Genomic DNA, 14,405 nt, shown 5'->3' with positions numbered 1-14,405 from the left:
TCTTCTCTCTGTCTCCCTGTCTTTCTCCTTTTTCTGTGGGTCCCCTGTACTAGTGCAGTTCCCCTTATATAGAAGCGATGACACCACTAATTTTACTATCCTGGGGAGGTACCCTGCAATAATTCCTGCCACTAGGATTGAACATTTACCCTTCTCTCTCCTGCCAAACCCAGTCTCCAAGTCAGGATTGGTTTAGGGGTCTGGAGCAAAATATGACAATTCCCATTTGTCACCATCCTTTGTTCTCCTTTGAACTTTTTGGAAAAAAACTAGTTATGTATTACAACTTCATAATTTGACTATCAACTCCCATACTAAACATATTTTCTGATTTAGCTAATCATGTAGAATTAGATAGGCCGACCACTAATTCTGTACCATGTAGCACGGCCATGTTGCAAATTTCTGCCGTTTCCATAAAAAGTACAACATTCATGAATATGCAAGTTATTAAACATATCCCTAATTTCATTTTCCACCTTTCCACCCACTCACCAACTCTCACATTTGGAACATGTTCAGATCAGCCAGCAGCCTAGTTTAACTGGCCATTGCAGTTCCCAGAGTCACAGGAAGATACATTCTATATCCCCAAAATCGCCTGGAAATTACAGAAATAATGGTACAAAAAATGAAATCAATACACGTTATGGTTGCTGAGAAAAAGGACTAAATGATAATGGTTCTTTTAAATTAATTGTACATCGGTTTGTTCTGAAAATGGGAGATCTGCTTCCTCCAGTACAGCCATCTGTCGCCCTGGGCCTGCCTGTGACCAGAGGATTTTTATGAGTCTCTCTGAAGTTGGTAGTTTGCTCTTTGAAGTTGCAGCCCCCAGTCTTCACACCTTTTAGTCATGCTCCAGCCAAGGGGAACTTGTCTTGCAGTAACTGCCTTCAGAACCTGCAGTCTGTGGAACACTGGGTTTTCGACACCTTCAGCAGGAAATTTTATTGTGGCTGGTCATTAGATGGGAGATGTGACATCCAGGCTGGGAGTGGGAGTTTTCCTTGTGATGTTGTGCCCTCAGCCAGCAGAAGGGTCTGCCTTGTGCTGCCATTTTTTCATGAAGACAAAGAGGCTCTTCAAATGTCACCAGAGTTTTGTGGTTGAAACATAATATACATTGATTTAGTCAACCCACACATAGGGCCTCATTATAAGTGTGGCGCTCCTGGAATGAAGGGGGCCGGTACAGCACCGGCCCCCTTCTTTCCGGGAGCGCTGATTACAAGCTTCCCATCGCGGGACCAGGATCGCACATCTGGTAAAACCAGGCGTGTTTTCCGGGTCCCGCCAGGGAAAGAGGGAGGCAAAAACGGGACAGATGTAATCTGCCCGTTATTACCTCCCTCCCCATTCCCATTGAGTCCTATGGGGGCTCAAATGGGAATGGGGATGGGTTCCTGCATGGAGGACTTACCGGGTCCTCCTATCTCGGAGTAACCCGGTAAATCCCCATTGCAGGAACCCGGTAATGGAGCCTAGAACAGAGGCAGAGCTGCATGGCACTCTACGACTCTTTTCTTGCCTCGGCTAAATCCTCTTACTTCTCTAACCCAATCCAATCTCAAGCCACTCACCCTCGCCGTATCTTCCAAACTCTCTCTCGACTTCTCTCTCCCCCCACTCCTGATCCCTCCTCCAATTCTACACTCGCTCCTTCTGATTTCGCCAACTTCTTTTCCTCTAAGATTCTTACCCTTCGTCAAAAAATCCACACCCCCTCTGACTTCACTTCTACTCCCCCCTCATCCTACAAGTCCACCATCTCTCCCGTCTCCCCTTTGAAGTCTCCACCCTACTATCCAAAGCCCATCCCACGACCACCCCATCTGACCCTCTCCCTTCCCTTCTCATCCCTAAGATTTACCCTCTTCTTATCCCCTACCTCACCTCCTTCTTCAACATATGTCTCTCCTCATCTACTTTTCCCTCTGCTTTCAAGCATGCTACGATCATCCCTATCATGAAGAAACCTTCTGCTGATCCTCTTCTCACCTGTAACTTCAGACCCATCTCTCTTCTCCCATTCCTTTCCAAGCTTCTCGAGCGCCTTGCCTACTCTCAGCTCTAATCCTTTGTTACTAACTCCTTTCTCCTACCACCCTACCAGTCAGGCTTCCGTCCCAAACATTCCACAGAAACTGCTCTCACCTCTATTCTGAACGCCCTTCTCTCTGCTCGCCATGCCAAATAATCCTCTATCCTTATTCTCCTCGACCTATCTGCAGCCTTTGACACTGTTGATCATCCCCTCCTCCTTCATACTCTCTCCTCCTTTGGCTTCAAAGGCTCCATCCTCAACTGGTTATCCTCTTACTTCTCTTCCCGCTCCTTTACTGTCTCCTGGGGTGGCCGGTCCTCTCCTAACTATCCTCTTGAATACAGTGTACCCTAAGGGTCGGTACTTAGTCCTTTCCTCTTCTCTCTTTACACCTCCCTCATTGCCCCTGTTATCACCTCATTTGGTTTCTCCCACCACTTTTATGCCGACGACACTCAACTCTTTCTCTCTTTCTCCTCCTTCTCATCTGACCGTCACCAAAAACTCTCCTCCTGCCTTACTGCCATTAAGAACTGGAAGTCTTCCCGATTTCTCTCTCTTAACACGGACAAAACCGAAGTTGTATTCTTTCCCTCTAACTCTCTTCCCCATTCCTCCCCCATTCATTCACTTTCCTCCCTCCAATCTTCCTATCTCTCTTTAAGCTCGTAATTTAGGGGTTCTCTTTGACTCCTCTCTCTCCTCTCCCAACATATTTCCCTCACTTCCCGCACCTGTCGCTACCACCTCTTCAATATCCGCAAAATCTGTCCTTCTCTCACTTTCCACCCTACTAAACTGTTAATCTCCTCCCTCATCTTCTCCCGCCTCTTCTACTGCTCCTCCCTACTCTTCGGACTTCCTACTTCTCACCTTGCCCATCTTAAATCCATCTACCACTCTGCTGTTCATACCCTCTGTCTACTTGGCACCCGTGACTCTCTACCTCTCTCTCTTCCCTTGGCTGGCTTCCTTTTCACTCCCAACTTAAATTTCAATTTCTCTGCCTTGTCTTTAAATCTCTCCATGGTCTTGCCTCCCCCTTATCTCTCCTCCCTTCTCTCCTTCTACTCTCCCTCCTGTTCCCTTAGGTCAGCTGACCACTTCCTTCTCACTGTACCTCACTTCCCCCTGTGCCTCCTCACGTTTCCGCTCCTTCCAACTCCTATCACCTCTACACTGGAACTCCCTACCTCTTGCTATCCGCTCTACCCCCACCTTCACCTCATTCCGCTCTTCCCTTAAATCTCTCCTCCTCCATTCTCCTCCCTGAATCACCTCCCTCCTTCCTGCTTCCCCCTCTCCTCTCTATTCGTTCCCCTAACTATCTCCCCCCTCTCCTGCCTCCCCCCTCTCACCCTCCCCCTTCCCTCCTCCTACCATTCTTCACCACTCCCCTACTATCCACTCCCTCTCCCCTTCCCAAACTAACCCCCTCAGTTAATTGCTCTTTTCATTGTTTTGTTGATTGATTCATGATGTATTTGCTTCAACTGTTATATTGTTTGTTTATGTATCAAAAAATGTAAAAACTCTCGGGGTATACTTTAACCCTTAGCTGTCTTTTACTCGGCAGACCAACTTCCTCAAGTCTTCTTGCCACTTTTACATCCAACTTCTATGGCAGATCCGTCCTTATCTGTCCAGAGAAAATCTTGCATTGATAGCGGCTGCAATTGTGAACTGCGAGCTGGACTACTGTAACAGTCTTTTGATTGGTACATCTCAGACAAATCTTAGAACATTGCAGGTGATCCAGAACAGCGCAGTGCGAGCTGTGCTTGGACTTGGGCGCAATATGCATGTTTCTGAAGCAAGACGCAGCCTGCATTGGCTGCCCGTTCAACAACGACTGCACCACAAGGGGCTGTCAATCGTGTACAAATGCTTGCATGGCAAGGCCCCATCATACCTCAAGACCAGGTTAAATCATTTATTACAATCCAGCGGCAACATTTCTTTGTTCCAACCTATGTTTACGCTGAAGAGGTTTGGAGGAGCCAGTTTCAATTCCTGTGCTCCTACCCTGTGGAACTCCATGCCAAAACATCTGGCCAATATCAGTTCAGTAATTGTCTTCAAGAAACAATTGAAAACCTTCTTGTTTGATCTAGGCCATGGGTAAGGCCTCCTCACCCTTTTGCAACTGACACTACTCTTATCGTGTCTGCTTTATAACATCCTATGACTCCTGATTCTGGTAGAGACCGTCTTGTTCCTACCATCCTTGTTGTCCTTTTTTATATTCTATGTTCTTCATTGTCTGTTTCTTTCTCTCGTGTGTGCGCCCTGAGGCCTTAGGGTTAGTGGCGCAATACAAGAGCATATATCTCCCTGGCAATTAGTCGATTTTGAGAGAGAGGATGATTTTTTAAACCTCTAGAATTGAGACTTTGGTAATGCTAAAGCATTCTGCTGGTTTAGATGGAAAAGATGAAATGCTAACCTGTGTGGTCATGTTGGGTATGTTAAGTTTTTTGTTGGCAATTCTGTCCTGAAGAGTGGTGATTTTGTTGGCGAGGGCCATCTGTATGTCGAACACCATGTTGTGTCCTTTACACAGTTGTCAGGCACAGTGATCGGGGCTAAGTTCTTTTAGGATCACAAAGACTTCCTTTGTACTTGAATTGGCTTGCAGGATCCTATTATTGTATGTTTCTTGCTTGGTGCAGAGTATTTCATTTTTGTACATAGTTGAGATATTGATAAGGTTCACTTTATTTACAGCGGAAGGTGTCTGCCTGCAGGTGACTTCACATTTTCTTTTTTCTTTTCTCAGGGTTTTAAGGTGTGGGGTGAACCAAGAGTTCACATGTGCTCTAGGTTAACTTTTTCTCATTTTTAGAGGGGCAATCATGTCTAAGGCTTCAGTCATAGTTTTATTATATTAATTACCTAGGGTGGTGGGATCAGAGGTATCTGGTAGTAAATTGAGGGTTGGTAGTATTAGGGGTAGGAGTTTATCTGTGTTGATGTTCTGTTTATTCCTCATTAAGGAGGGAGGAGCGATTAACATGTTTTTGGTTAAGAGAATTTCAGCATCTAATGTAAATGCTACAAGATAGTGGTTTGTCCATATCTGAGGGATTATGGCAGTGATACAGGCATTACAATTGTAGTCTGCCATCCAATCAAGTGTTCTACCTTTATCGTGGATTGGTAGTGTCACTTTTTGAGTGAGGCTGAGTTCAGTGAGGACATTGGCTATTACTACTGCTTGCTGGTCTTTATGGTCGTTGAATCCCAGGTTGAGATCCCCGAGCAAGAGTACTTGCGAGGTATTTTTTAGATTGTCGGAAAGAATAGTGGAGATATCCTCCTCGAATGTGGCAATGGTGCCTGGAGGTCTGTATATTAGGTGAATGGTGAGCATTTGGGAGTCAGAGATGGGGCGTTTGGCAGTGGGGGATTCACAGGATTTGACGTCTAAGGGGGGACTAGTCTCAAGGCTAAGTTGGATTTGACTATGAGAGCCATGCCTCCTCCGCGGGTCTCGGTTCTGTCTGCTCTAAGAATGGTATAATTGGTGGGTACTGCGAGCATGAGGGCAGGGCCTGCTGCTGCATGTAGCCATGATACAGTAATGGCTAGAAAGTCATAGTTTTCTGCCAGGATTAGGTCAGCTATCTCTGTGGCACGAGCAATTAAGGACCTGGAATTTAAATAAAAAGGCCCCCTTAAGGTTTGGAGCATGATTCCCTGTCAGTGGAACAGGTGAGGTACTGTTGTAGACTTCATCAGTCGTTGTCAGGAAATTGTGTTTTCTGTGGGTAGGATTGTCAATTTTAGGCATGGATAGAGTAGTAGGATTAATATTTTTGGTTATGGTAATTTGCCTGTTGTAGATGCATTTTCTTTTCTCCACAGGCCAATGTTGGTTATTAAGCTAGCAGGTGGTTCAAATAATTTTGTTAGTCTGGTGCGGAGTCTAATGTTTCTGGATGAGAAGGGACAGGGTATATTAGTTCTAGGTGGACTCTGGGTAAGATTAGCAGTGAGTGACAATTGTGGTTGGCCCAGGTTGCTGGGTGCCGATGGGGTACATGCATCACGTGATATAGCTACCATGGTATTTGTAGTGATAAGGTCTGGAGCTGGAGTGCTAGAGAGGTCTATGGCGTCTAGTACTAGTGCCAGTATGGCCCACCGTAAGATAGGCTGTGAGGCAGAGGCATACATAGTGCACTTAAAGTTAGTTAGGGCGTGGTATTTTCACAAATATGGAATTCAATAGTATACATGGATGGTAGGTAGCGTGAGTGATTTGCGTTCTGGTAGCATAGGCTAATTCACTTGGCCGGCAGTATAACATTATATGCTTTGGTAGAAAAGGATAGTTGGGATAGCGGGCAATAGACTAATTACCTTTTAGTCGGCTATTTCCATATTAGCTATGCCGGTATTAGCATGCAATCTGTTTGCTAACGTAGACTCAAATACACACCGAATGCAGTAGGCTAGTTGGGGTAGACTCAAATGCACACCGAATGCAGTAGGCTAGTTCAGATAAGCTCAAAAACACATACAATTCAGTAGGCTAGTTGGGGTAGTCTCAAAAGCACACAAAACACAGTAGGCTAGTTAAGCTAGACTCGAGTGCATACAAAATGCATTGGGCTAGTTTGAACACGGTACCATAGGCAAGTTAGGCATGAATGCAGAAGCGAGATCGAGTTAGGTGCAAAGGGGTGGTGAGCATGGATGCACCCTTTTGCAGTACGCTAGATCAAACAGTCCAAACAGGAGCCGTGAATGTGTCAGCACTCAGCCATTAACAGAGGCTCATATGGGCATGTAGGATACTTATACATACAACAGTTGATCATAATGCGGGCGCACCGTGGGGCACAGTGATAACCGGGAGATCCGACTAGGATGCAGTGAGCGACATTTTAGTTACTTTGGTACTCGGCGTACGATTTCTATTGTTCGTGGACAGTTAAGAGTGTGTCAGGAGGATGGTTGCTGATTTGACGTGGATTAGGAGTTCAGGTGAGCTCAGAATAGCGTGTGAGAGTATGTGGCCATCAAGCACATGCCACGGTTAGCATTAGAAGGTAGTTGGAGACATGCCAGGATGTAATGGTCAGGTGGGGGCTTACCCAGTCAGAAGGGATGACCGCTCCTCACCGCGGCGAACAGGAGGCAAACAGGGCCTTTTACCTGGCCTTCTCCCGCTGCCGGCTTCCGTCTGCCGGTGCAGCGGATTGGGCAAAAAGCGGGCTGGTTGCTTAGCAACCAAAAGCAGCCTCGCTTTCATGCCACGATGCGCCCGCCATATGGGCCAGGTGGCGCTCATCGGGACGGATGCATGTGGGAGGATGTTATTAATACTGCAAAAAAGATTGGTCAGCTCAGGACTTACTGATAAGCCTGGAAGGATGCCCCAGATCCAGATCAGTATTAAATACAAACGTGAAGTAGGGGATACAACCTTGATGCCACGAAGCAGTCGTGGGGGAAGTTGGGCTGTGCAGCTGAAGTCAGCTGCTGTAGATGACGAGGGAGACGGGCTCCTGCCCTCTCGCTGGTCCGTGGGGAATGGGCACTTCTTGATGCAGCAGGGCCTTTTCACTGGCCTTCTCCCTTATATTGGCGACACCCTGTCTGAATCTGTCTTAAGTGTTTTTTCCACTAATAGCAATTAGTATATAGCGCTGCAATGGTTCCAGCAAGAACCATACTCATCAAGTCGCCCACACTGGAGGTCAACTACCTTGGTCTCATTTCCACTCTCTAAACCACCTCAAATGAAATGTTCATCTCCATTGACTGAACTGTGATTTCCTCCATCCCCACCCAAAACCATTTGACTTTACCCTCTTCTCTAACTCTATATAATATGCCAACTGGTAAACTGTGCCCATGACATTAGCATGCTCTCCTTCCCCAGAAGCTCACCGTCTTACAAGCTCTGGTTCTCTCTAGGTTGGACTACTGTAACAGCCTCTTTCTAAATCTACCTGCCTCTACTCTCTGCCCTCTGCAACTATTCCAGAACAGGACTGCGAGACTTGTCTTTGGCTTCAAGCCCTCGGATCGTATCTCTCCAGCTCTGAAATCTCTCCATTGGCTCCCAGTGGATGCAAGGATTAAATTCAAAACCCTCTGCATTGTCCACAAGGCTTTCTGGGGCCTGGCTCCAAAATATCTTCAGCTATCCTCTGCAAATACCTCCCCTCTCGAGCTCTTCGCTCCTCTACTTCTAACTCCCTCAGGGTCATCTTTTTTCAAAGAAACGAGCTGGGGGTAGATCTGTCTTCGGCTGGAACAGCCTCCCTACCACCCTAAAACTTGAGGAGAACCATCTCCAGTTCCAGAAGCACCTCAAGACCTTCCTCTTTGCTTCTGCCTTCGCCCCCACCCCTCTCCCCTGCTGATATGTTCTCTCTCGGCACTGTGCACCTGGCCACCCTCTGTCCACCGGGCCCAGGTATCTGCTCATCCTGTCACCCTCCTGCTCTGCCTCTGGGCCACCCCTTGCACTGGGGTCTGTATCTGTACACATACAGCACCCCCTTTTTTCTTCCTGCACTTATAAGACCTACCCTGTCTGCTGCCTTAAACCCAGCACTTGCCACTTGCTGGCTGCACTACCATTGTTTGTTGCCTTTATTATTTATACATTTATTATTATTTTTCTGTTTCTACTTTGCTCCGCACTTTCCACTTCTCCCCCCTTCCATGCACTTTTCCCCTCCCCCTCTCCCATGCACTTGCGCGATCTGAATGTCACTGGGCCTAGTAAGGTCGTTGTTTTGTTCTCCCCTGTTCCCTTCCCTTGCCTTGTCACGCTCAGAAACACTTGTGTATGAGCGCGATAGAATTGAAATATCAATTCAATTCAATATATGCCTGTTCTCTTTAGTACCAACCCAACAACTGCCCCAACCAGTGCAGGACCTCATTCTCCTAATATCTTGGAGGAAGCATTGCAGGCTAAGCCACTGGACAGCACCATGGAGTGAGAGAAAGAGCAGGGACCAGACCAAACATCCAATAGCATAACAGGTGTATTTGTAGAGCACACATTCACCCCCAGAAGGGTATCTCAGCGCTGTTGACAGAGAACAAACGTTTGTTACCCAACTTAATGGTACTCATATTATTAGCCTCAGAACGATGAGCGGCAGTGTGGACCTGCTGGGATTCGAACCTGAGACCATGAGGTCAAACACATCCCCCTGTAATGGACGCATTAGTTCACGGAGCCCCAGACCCAGAGGATAAACTTGAATATGATGCAGGAAGCTCAGGCAGTGGAGGAGGGCTAAAGATTGAGTGAGGGAGTGAAGAACATTTGGGTGCCCACGAAAGAGCCTGACACCCGCAGGGCATTCCTTGCCCCACATCCTCCATGATGCAGAGGATGGATACTGAACTGCAGATTTTGTGCCTCGTGCAGAACACTGTGGATCTCTTAAAAGATACCAGGAGCGGGCTGCACAGATCAAGCAGCTGGCAGAAACATAGGGAGCACTGGTAGGGGACAGCTCTTTTGGGAAACAAACAGAGAACAACTCATGCCTTCTTCCCCAGCCTTTCCTGCCTTTTACGCCAGCACTCGCAAAATCACTGTCAACACTCCATAGACTATCTTCTCCTCCACAATGGGCTATGCAAGGCTGGGGAAGCGAAAGAGCCCGCCTTGCATGGCTCATTGAGCATGTGTGGCTGGGAAACAGAACTGTCAAAGGGAATCTGTGTTTCCCTTTGACAGTTCAAGCCTGCCCAGGAGCACTCCCTCAGCTGCAAAAAGCCCATTATGGAGGAGCTGCCACTGCTGCACCTCTTCCTCCAACATGATCCACGTCGTCACGTTGGAGGAACAGGGTCAGGAGACGCCCTTCACCCCTCCCACTGCCTATTGATCTATTAGGCAGAGGGCAGGGTTGTCATTCTGACCCCACCCTTGGCCTGAGACAGACAGACAGAGGGAGTGCTCCTTCAGGATTCCTAAAGGCTGTTTCGAACAGCACCCTTAGGAATCTTGAATGGCTGATGTCACTGATGGTCTTCCAATGCCTGTCACAGAGCTCTGCACGGGTGAAGGAATGGGTGCTTTATTCGCCAGCCTTCACTGAGCATGACAACAGCATCCCATGACAACAGCACCCAATCGACGCTCATACTACTGGACATATCAGCCACGTTCAAACAATCAGACACACACCACTGATAAAGAGACTGGATGAGGGTGGCATAAAAGACGTTGTGCCCAATGGCTGAATTCTTTCCTCACCAACCGAACAGAAAGAACACACTTTCCGCCGTTTCCATCTAACACTAAAGACATAACCTGCAACGTACCACAAGGATAAAGCCCCTCTCCACTCCTCTTCAACAGCTACATGTCACCGCTCATGAAACTCATTGAAACCTGTGGACTGATAGCCTACAGATACGCAGACGACACCTAACACACCTTCAAGATGACCTCTGCCCAAGACCACAGCAACGCCCTCAGCAAATTCCTCACCGGCATATACACCTGGATGACAAACAACAATCTCAATCTAAATCTGACCAAAAGAGAAATAATAATCACAAGAAGACAATGCAAAACAGACATACCTGAGTTGCCCACCGTGCATGGGAACCCAACTAGAGACATCGTCAGTGATAATCCCCATGAACAACTGACTTTCTCTAGAACCACAAGTCAACGCAATAGCAAAGACATGCTTCTACTTCCTGCGACTAATAAGAGGGCTACTCCCTTACCTCAACTTCCCACACAGAACCCTCACAATCATCTCCCTGGTACTAAAAAGACTAGGGGCCTCATTCCGAGGTGGGCGGTAAGGGATCCCGGGCACTGGTAAGGAGACCAGTGCTGGTAATCCCTTACCGCCCAATTCCAAGGTCCCTTGGCGGGAACTGTAAAGGACGTGTGGTCTGACCACACGTTCTTTACGGGATCCGTTAAGGGACCTTGGAGCTAATAACGGGCCTGCAATTAGCAGGCCCGTTATTAGCGCCTTCCCCCTTCCCATTGAGCCCTATGGGGGCTCAAATTGGAATGGGGAATGGCATTTGGAATGGGGACTTACCGGGTCCGCCTAGGGCAGAATGTCCCAGTAAGTCCCCTCTCCACCAGACCGGACCCCAACACGATTTTGGAGGCAGCCATGGCGCTAAGAGCACCATGGCTACCTCCGAAGTCGCAATGAGGCCCAAGATTACGCAAACAACCGCTACCTTGGAATGCCAGAACGCTTCACACGAAAACTATAACACATCCAAAATACTGCAGCAAGAGTACTCCTAAGAGTAATGTTGGGAAGGAGAGTCGTCCCACCCCCTAAGCAATACCAAATGAGATATAAACACTAGAGATCGTGTCCAGGGTACAGGGGTTGAAGAGGTGCACAAATGGAGGGGTGCGCGATCACGCTAGTGTGTGCAATATGAGCTATATGTTTGATAGATGCAGGTATAAACGCCATCTTGGCAGACTTCAGCTATCTTAGAATTTAGGCCCAAGCACAGCGAACAGCACTTTGCATGATAGTATTAGGCCCCACCCCCACCCTGGGTTTATTTTTGTAAATGAATATTTGCATTATGGGATGGGTGATCCAGTTTGCTTACAGGTGTGGGCTTTTGCAGGATATTGTAATTCCTGATTTATGAAAATGTAAAAATGTTTACAGTGAATCCCCTGGTACCAATATCCCTACACACAACTCTCGCAACCCCATCCTTTGTAATCATTATGCATGAAATTATAACAAGATCTACAGGAAAGCAACGGGTTTGTGGGCCTACAAATAAGACCACTTTCCTGGAGCATGGATGATTGATGCTGATTTGGGTTATGGGTGGCAAACCTTTGGAACAGGTCACAAACTATAACTACCTAGGCCTCCCCATTACGGCCTCTCGCGTTCTCACACATTACTTCGAGGACCTTCCAGCTTTGGCTTGGTGCAAATGGTTGGCTATCAAAAGGGTGATTGAAAGGTGTGGGGGTCACCCGATTGAGGCTAAGCCAGAAGCATACACGAAATGCATTACCCCGGGCATACTGTAGGCCTTAGAGGTCCTCTCAGAGAAACCTGTTGTCTGTTTGCAAAAGCTGGATGCAAAAATATTGCGTTTGCTGTTGGGTCTTCCATGTGCGATCTCAGGCGAGGTGATGAGGTTAGAACTAGGGTTACAATCCTTTGTCGCTCTGGAAAATGGGCAAGTACAGGTTTTTGTTAAAAATTCATACAGAATTAGCTGCCAAAGGCTCTGTACAGGGCTTAACAGTGGACCATGCAAGGTTAAAATCGTCAAATAGAATGTATAAGGAATTGGTAGCTACTGTAACAGCCAAGCTAGATGAGATTAAGCTGCCCTTTCCTGCTGCACATGACCAGGCGCTGTTCCCGCGAAAACTAAAAAAGAAAACTATCGAATGGTACCGCGCGCAGTCAATCGCAACACATGCCAAAAAGAGAAGGCACACGCTATGCACCCATCAGGGCATGTTTTCTGAAACCAGACGAAGTTACCTTATAATGTATTTACGTATGGACATTCTCACAGTTTTAGAATATGTGGGAGGCAGGAGGGTTATTCCGTTAGAGGGTTGTATATGCAGGCTTTGTAAACAGAACATCGAAACTATACTGACGGCCTACCCTACATTAGTTCAGGAATACAAGAAAATGTATGTACATGTTCCCACTTACTGGACAGATGCAGGAGCCTTGGGGGACGCTGTAAAGGACAGATATGGGGTCGGCGGCAGCTTCTCCAGAGAAATCTTTGGATGCGCGGCCAGTCAGAAAGGAATTTACCCAGGCGGCAGTCTCTGGGGAGAAGTGGACCTTAGATACGAGGTGCCTGCATAGGATGTCATGGCCCACAAGACCCAAGGCGGCTGAGAGGTCAAGCAGGAAGAATAGGGCTAGGTTGCCCGAATCCCGGATGCTGTTGAGTTCTATTTTGAGATCAAGGAAGGCTGTTTCTGTGCTATGTTTAGGTCTGAAGACGGACTGGCACGAGTCCAGCAGATGGTCTTTGAGGAATGATTGGATCTCGGTGTACGTACGCTGTGTGTCCCAGGAGGAAGGGGACTGCAGTGATGGGATGATAGTTAGTGGGGTGTGTAGGGTCAAGGGTGGGCTTCCTGAGTAGGGGGCATGCCAGGCTTCTTTGATGCAGGTGTGGACGATGCTTGGGGTGAAAGAGGCATTGGGGTGAGGGCCTTGGTGCAGGATTTGATCATGTGGGCTGGGCCGACGGCACTTTTGCAATTGGATGGTTTGAGGAGTTGGATAGTCTTAGTGACATCAGAAGGAGTGACTGGCAAGAAAAAGAAGAGGGGGTAGGCAGGGAGTGAAGGTGGTGTGTCCTCTGAGGTGTTTTGTTTTGGTGGTGGTGAGGAGTATTTTTTTGGCAACAGTTTTTTCTCTCAGCGTACAAGTTTTGTATGTGAGGGCTCTTGTATGTTCGTACACCAGACTTAACTTGGGGGTATTGGGAAGTGGGTTGGACCGGATTCTCTAACTCTGGGAATTTTGAATAACTGTTTGGAATTGGAGTTAGCATCAGTGATTCTGCTGCTGTAGATGTTAGATTTCATGAGTATAAGCGATGATTTGTAGTTTTCAGTGTCAGAGGAGAGGCTGGGGTGGGCTGCCTTCTCCAGTGGTGTTCGAGGGCACAGTTTCTGCCTGCGAAGGGTTTGGAGATTTTGGGAAAGCCAGCTGTTATTACACTGTATTTGTTGAGTTGCCATGTGTCGGTCCAGGGTTTTTAGGTGTGTGGTGTTATAGTGCTGTTAAGATCTAGTCATTTGATATTTTTAAGATATTTTGTGTGCTTTTAAAAATGTTAAAAATTATTACTGATTCTGGCTTTGAAAATTGTTTCCACTGAGTGCGTGGCTACTTAGTAGCTGCTGCGCTACACGCTGACGCTAAAACGGTGTTGAAGCGCTTCTACTTTTCTTCGTGCGACTACTGATCTACATTTCCCTCTAGGATCGTAGTTCACGGAGCGCATATATTAGCATAGCAGGCGCGAGGGCCGCAGCGCCAGAGGGACAAGCCTGTCTGTGGCGGCCTGTGGCAGTCCGTGGCAGTCGGCTCCCTCCTTCTAGTTTTGGTAAGCAAACACAGTGAGCTGCTTCCGTGGTGGACTAACTTCTTCAGGTATTACTTCAGGTCACTACTTTCTATACAGTATACCAATGTTGCTAATGTATGCTAACACATTTTTGCATACTTTCAAGAATACTACATATGGAACATGGTCGTTACACACCCGAAATAAAATCAGGCAACATAAGATTGATGGTGACAACTCCTTAGCCCGACTACACCATCTGTAATAAAACTAGCACTAATAAATGTGAGATTGG

The 14,405-nt window shown here is 47.3% G+C and overlaps 1 protein-coding gene across 3 annotated transcripts in view; it reads left to right on the top strand.

Annotated features, from left to right (window-relative positions):
• LOC138498116 (uncharacterized) overlaps positions 1-14,405 on the top strand; it is a 389,950-nt gene that overhangs the window by 81,585 nt on the left and 293,960 nt on the right. The window lies entirely within an intron of this gene.

The sequence above is a fragment of the Ambystoma mexicanum genome, chromosome 5q, assembly GCF_040938575.1.
Source record: "Ambystoma mexicanum isolate Mex_15411 chromosome 5q, UKY_AmexF1_1, whole genome shotgun sequence".
Taxonomy (NCBI): domain Eukaryota; kingdom Metazoa; phylum Chordata; class Amphibia; order Caudata; family Ambystomatidae; genus Ambystoma; species Ambystoma mexicanum.
Note: the sequence above shows the minus strand (reverse complement) of the source record. Positions and strands in the feature narration are given on the sequence as shown.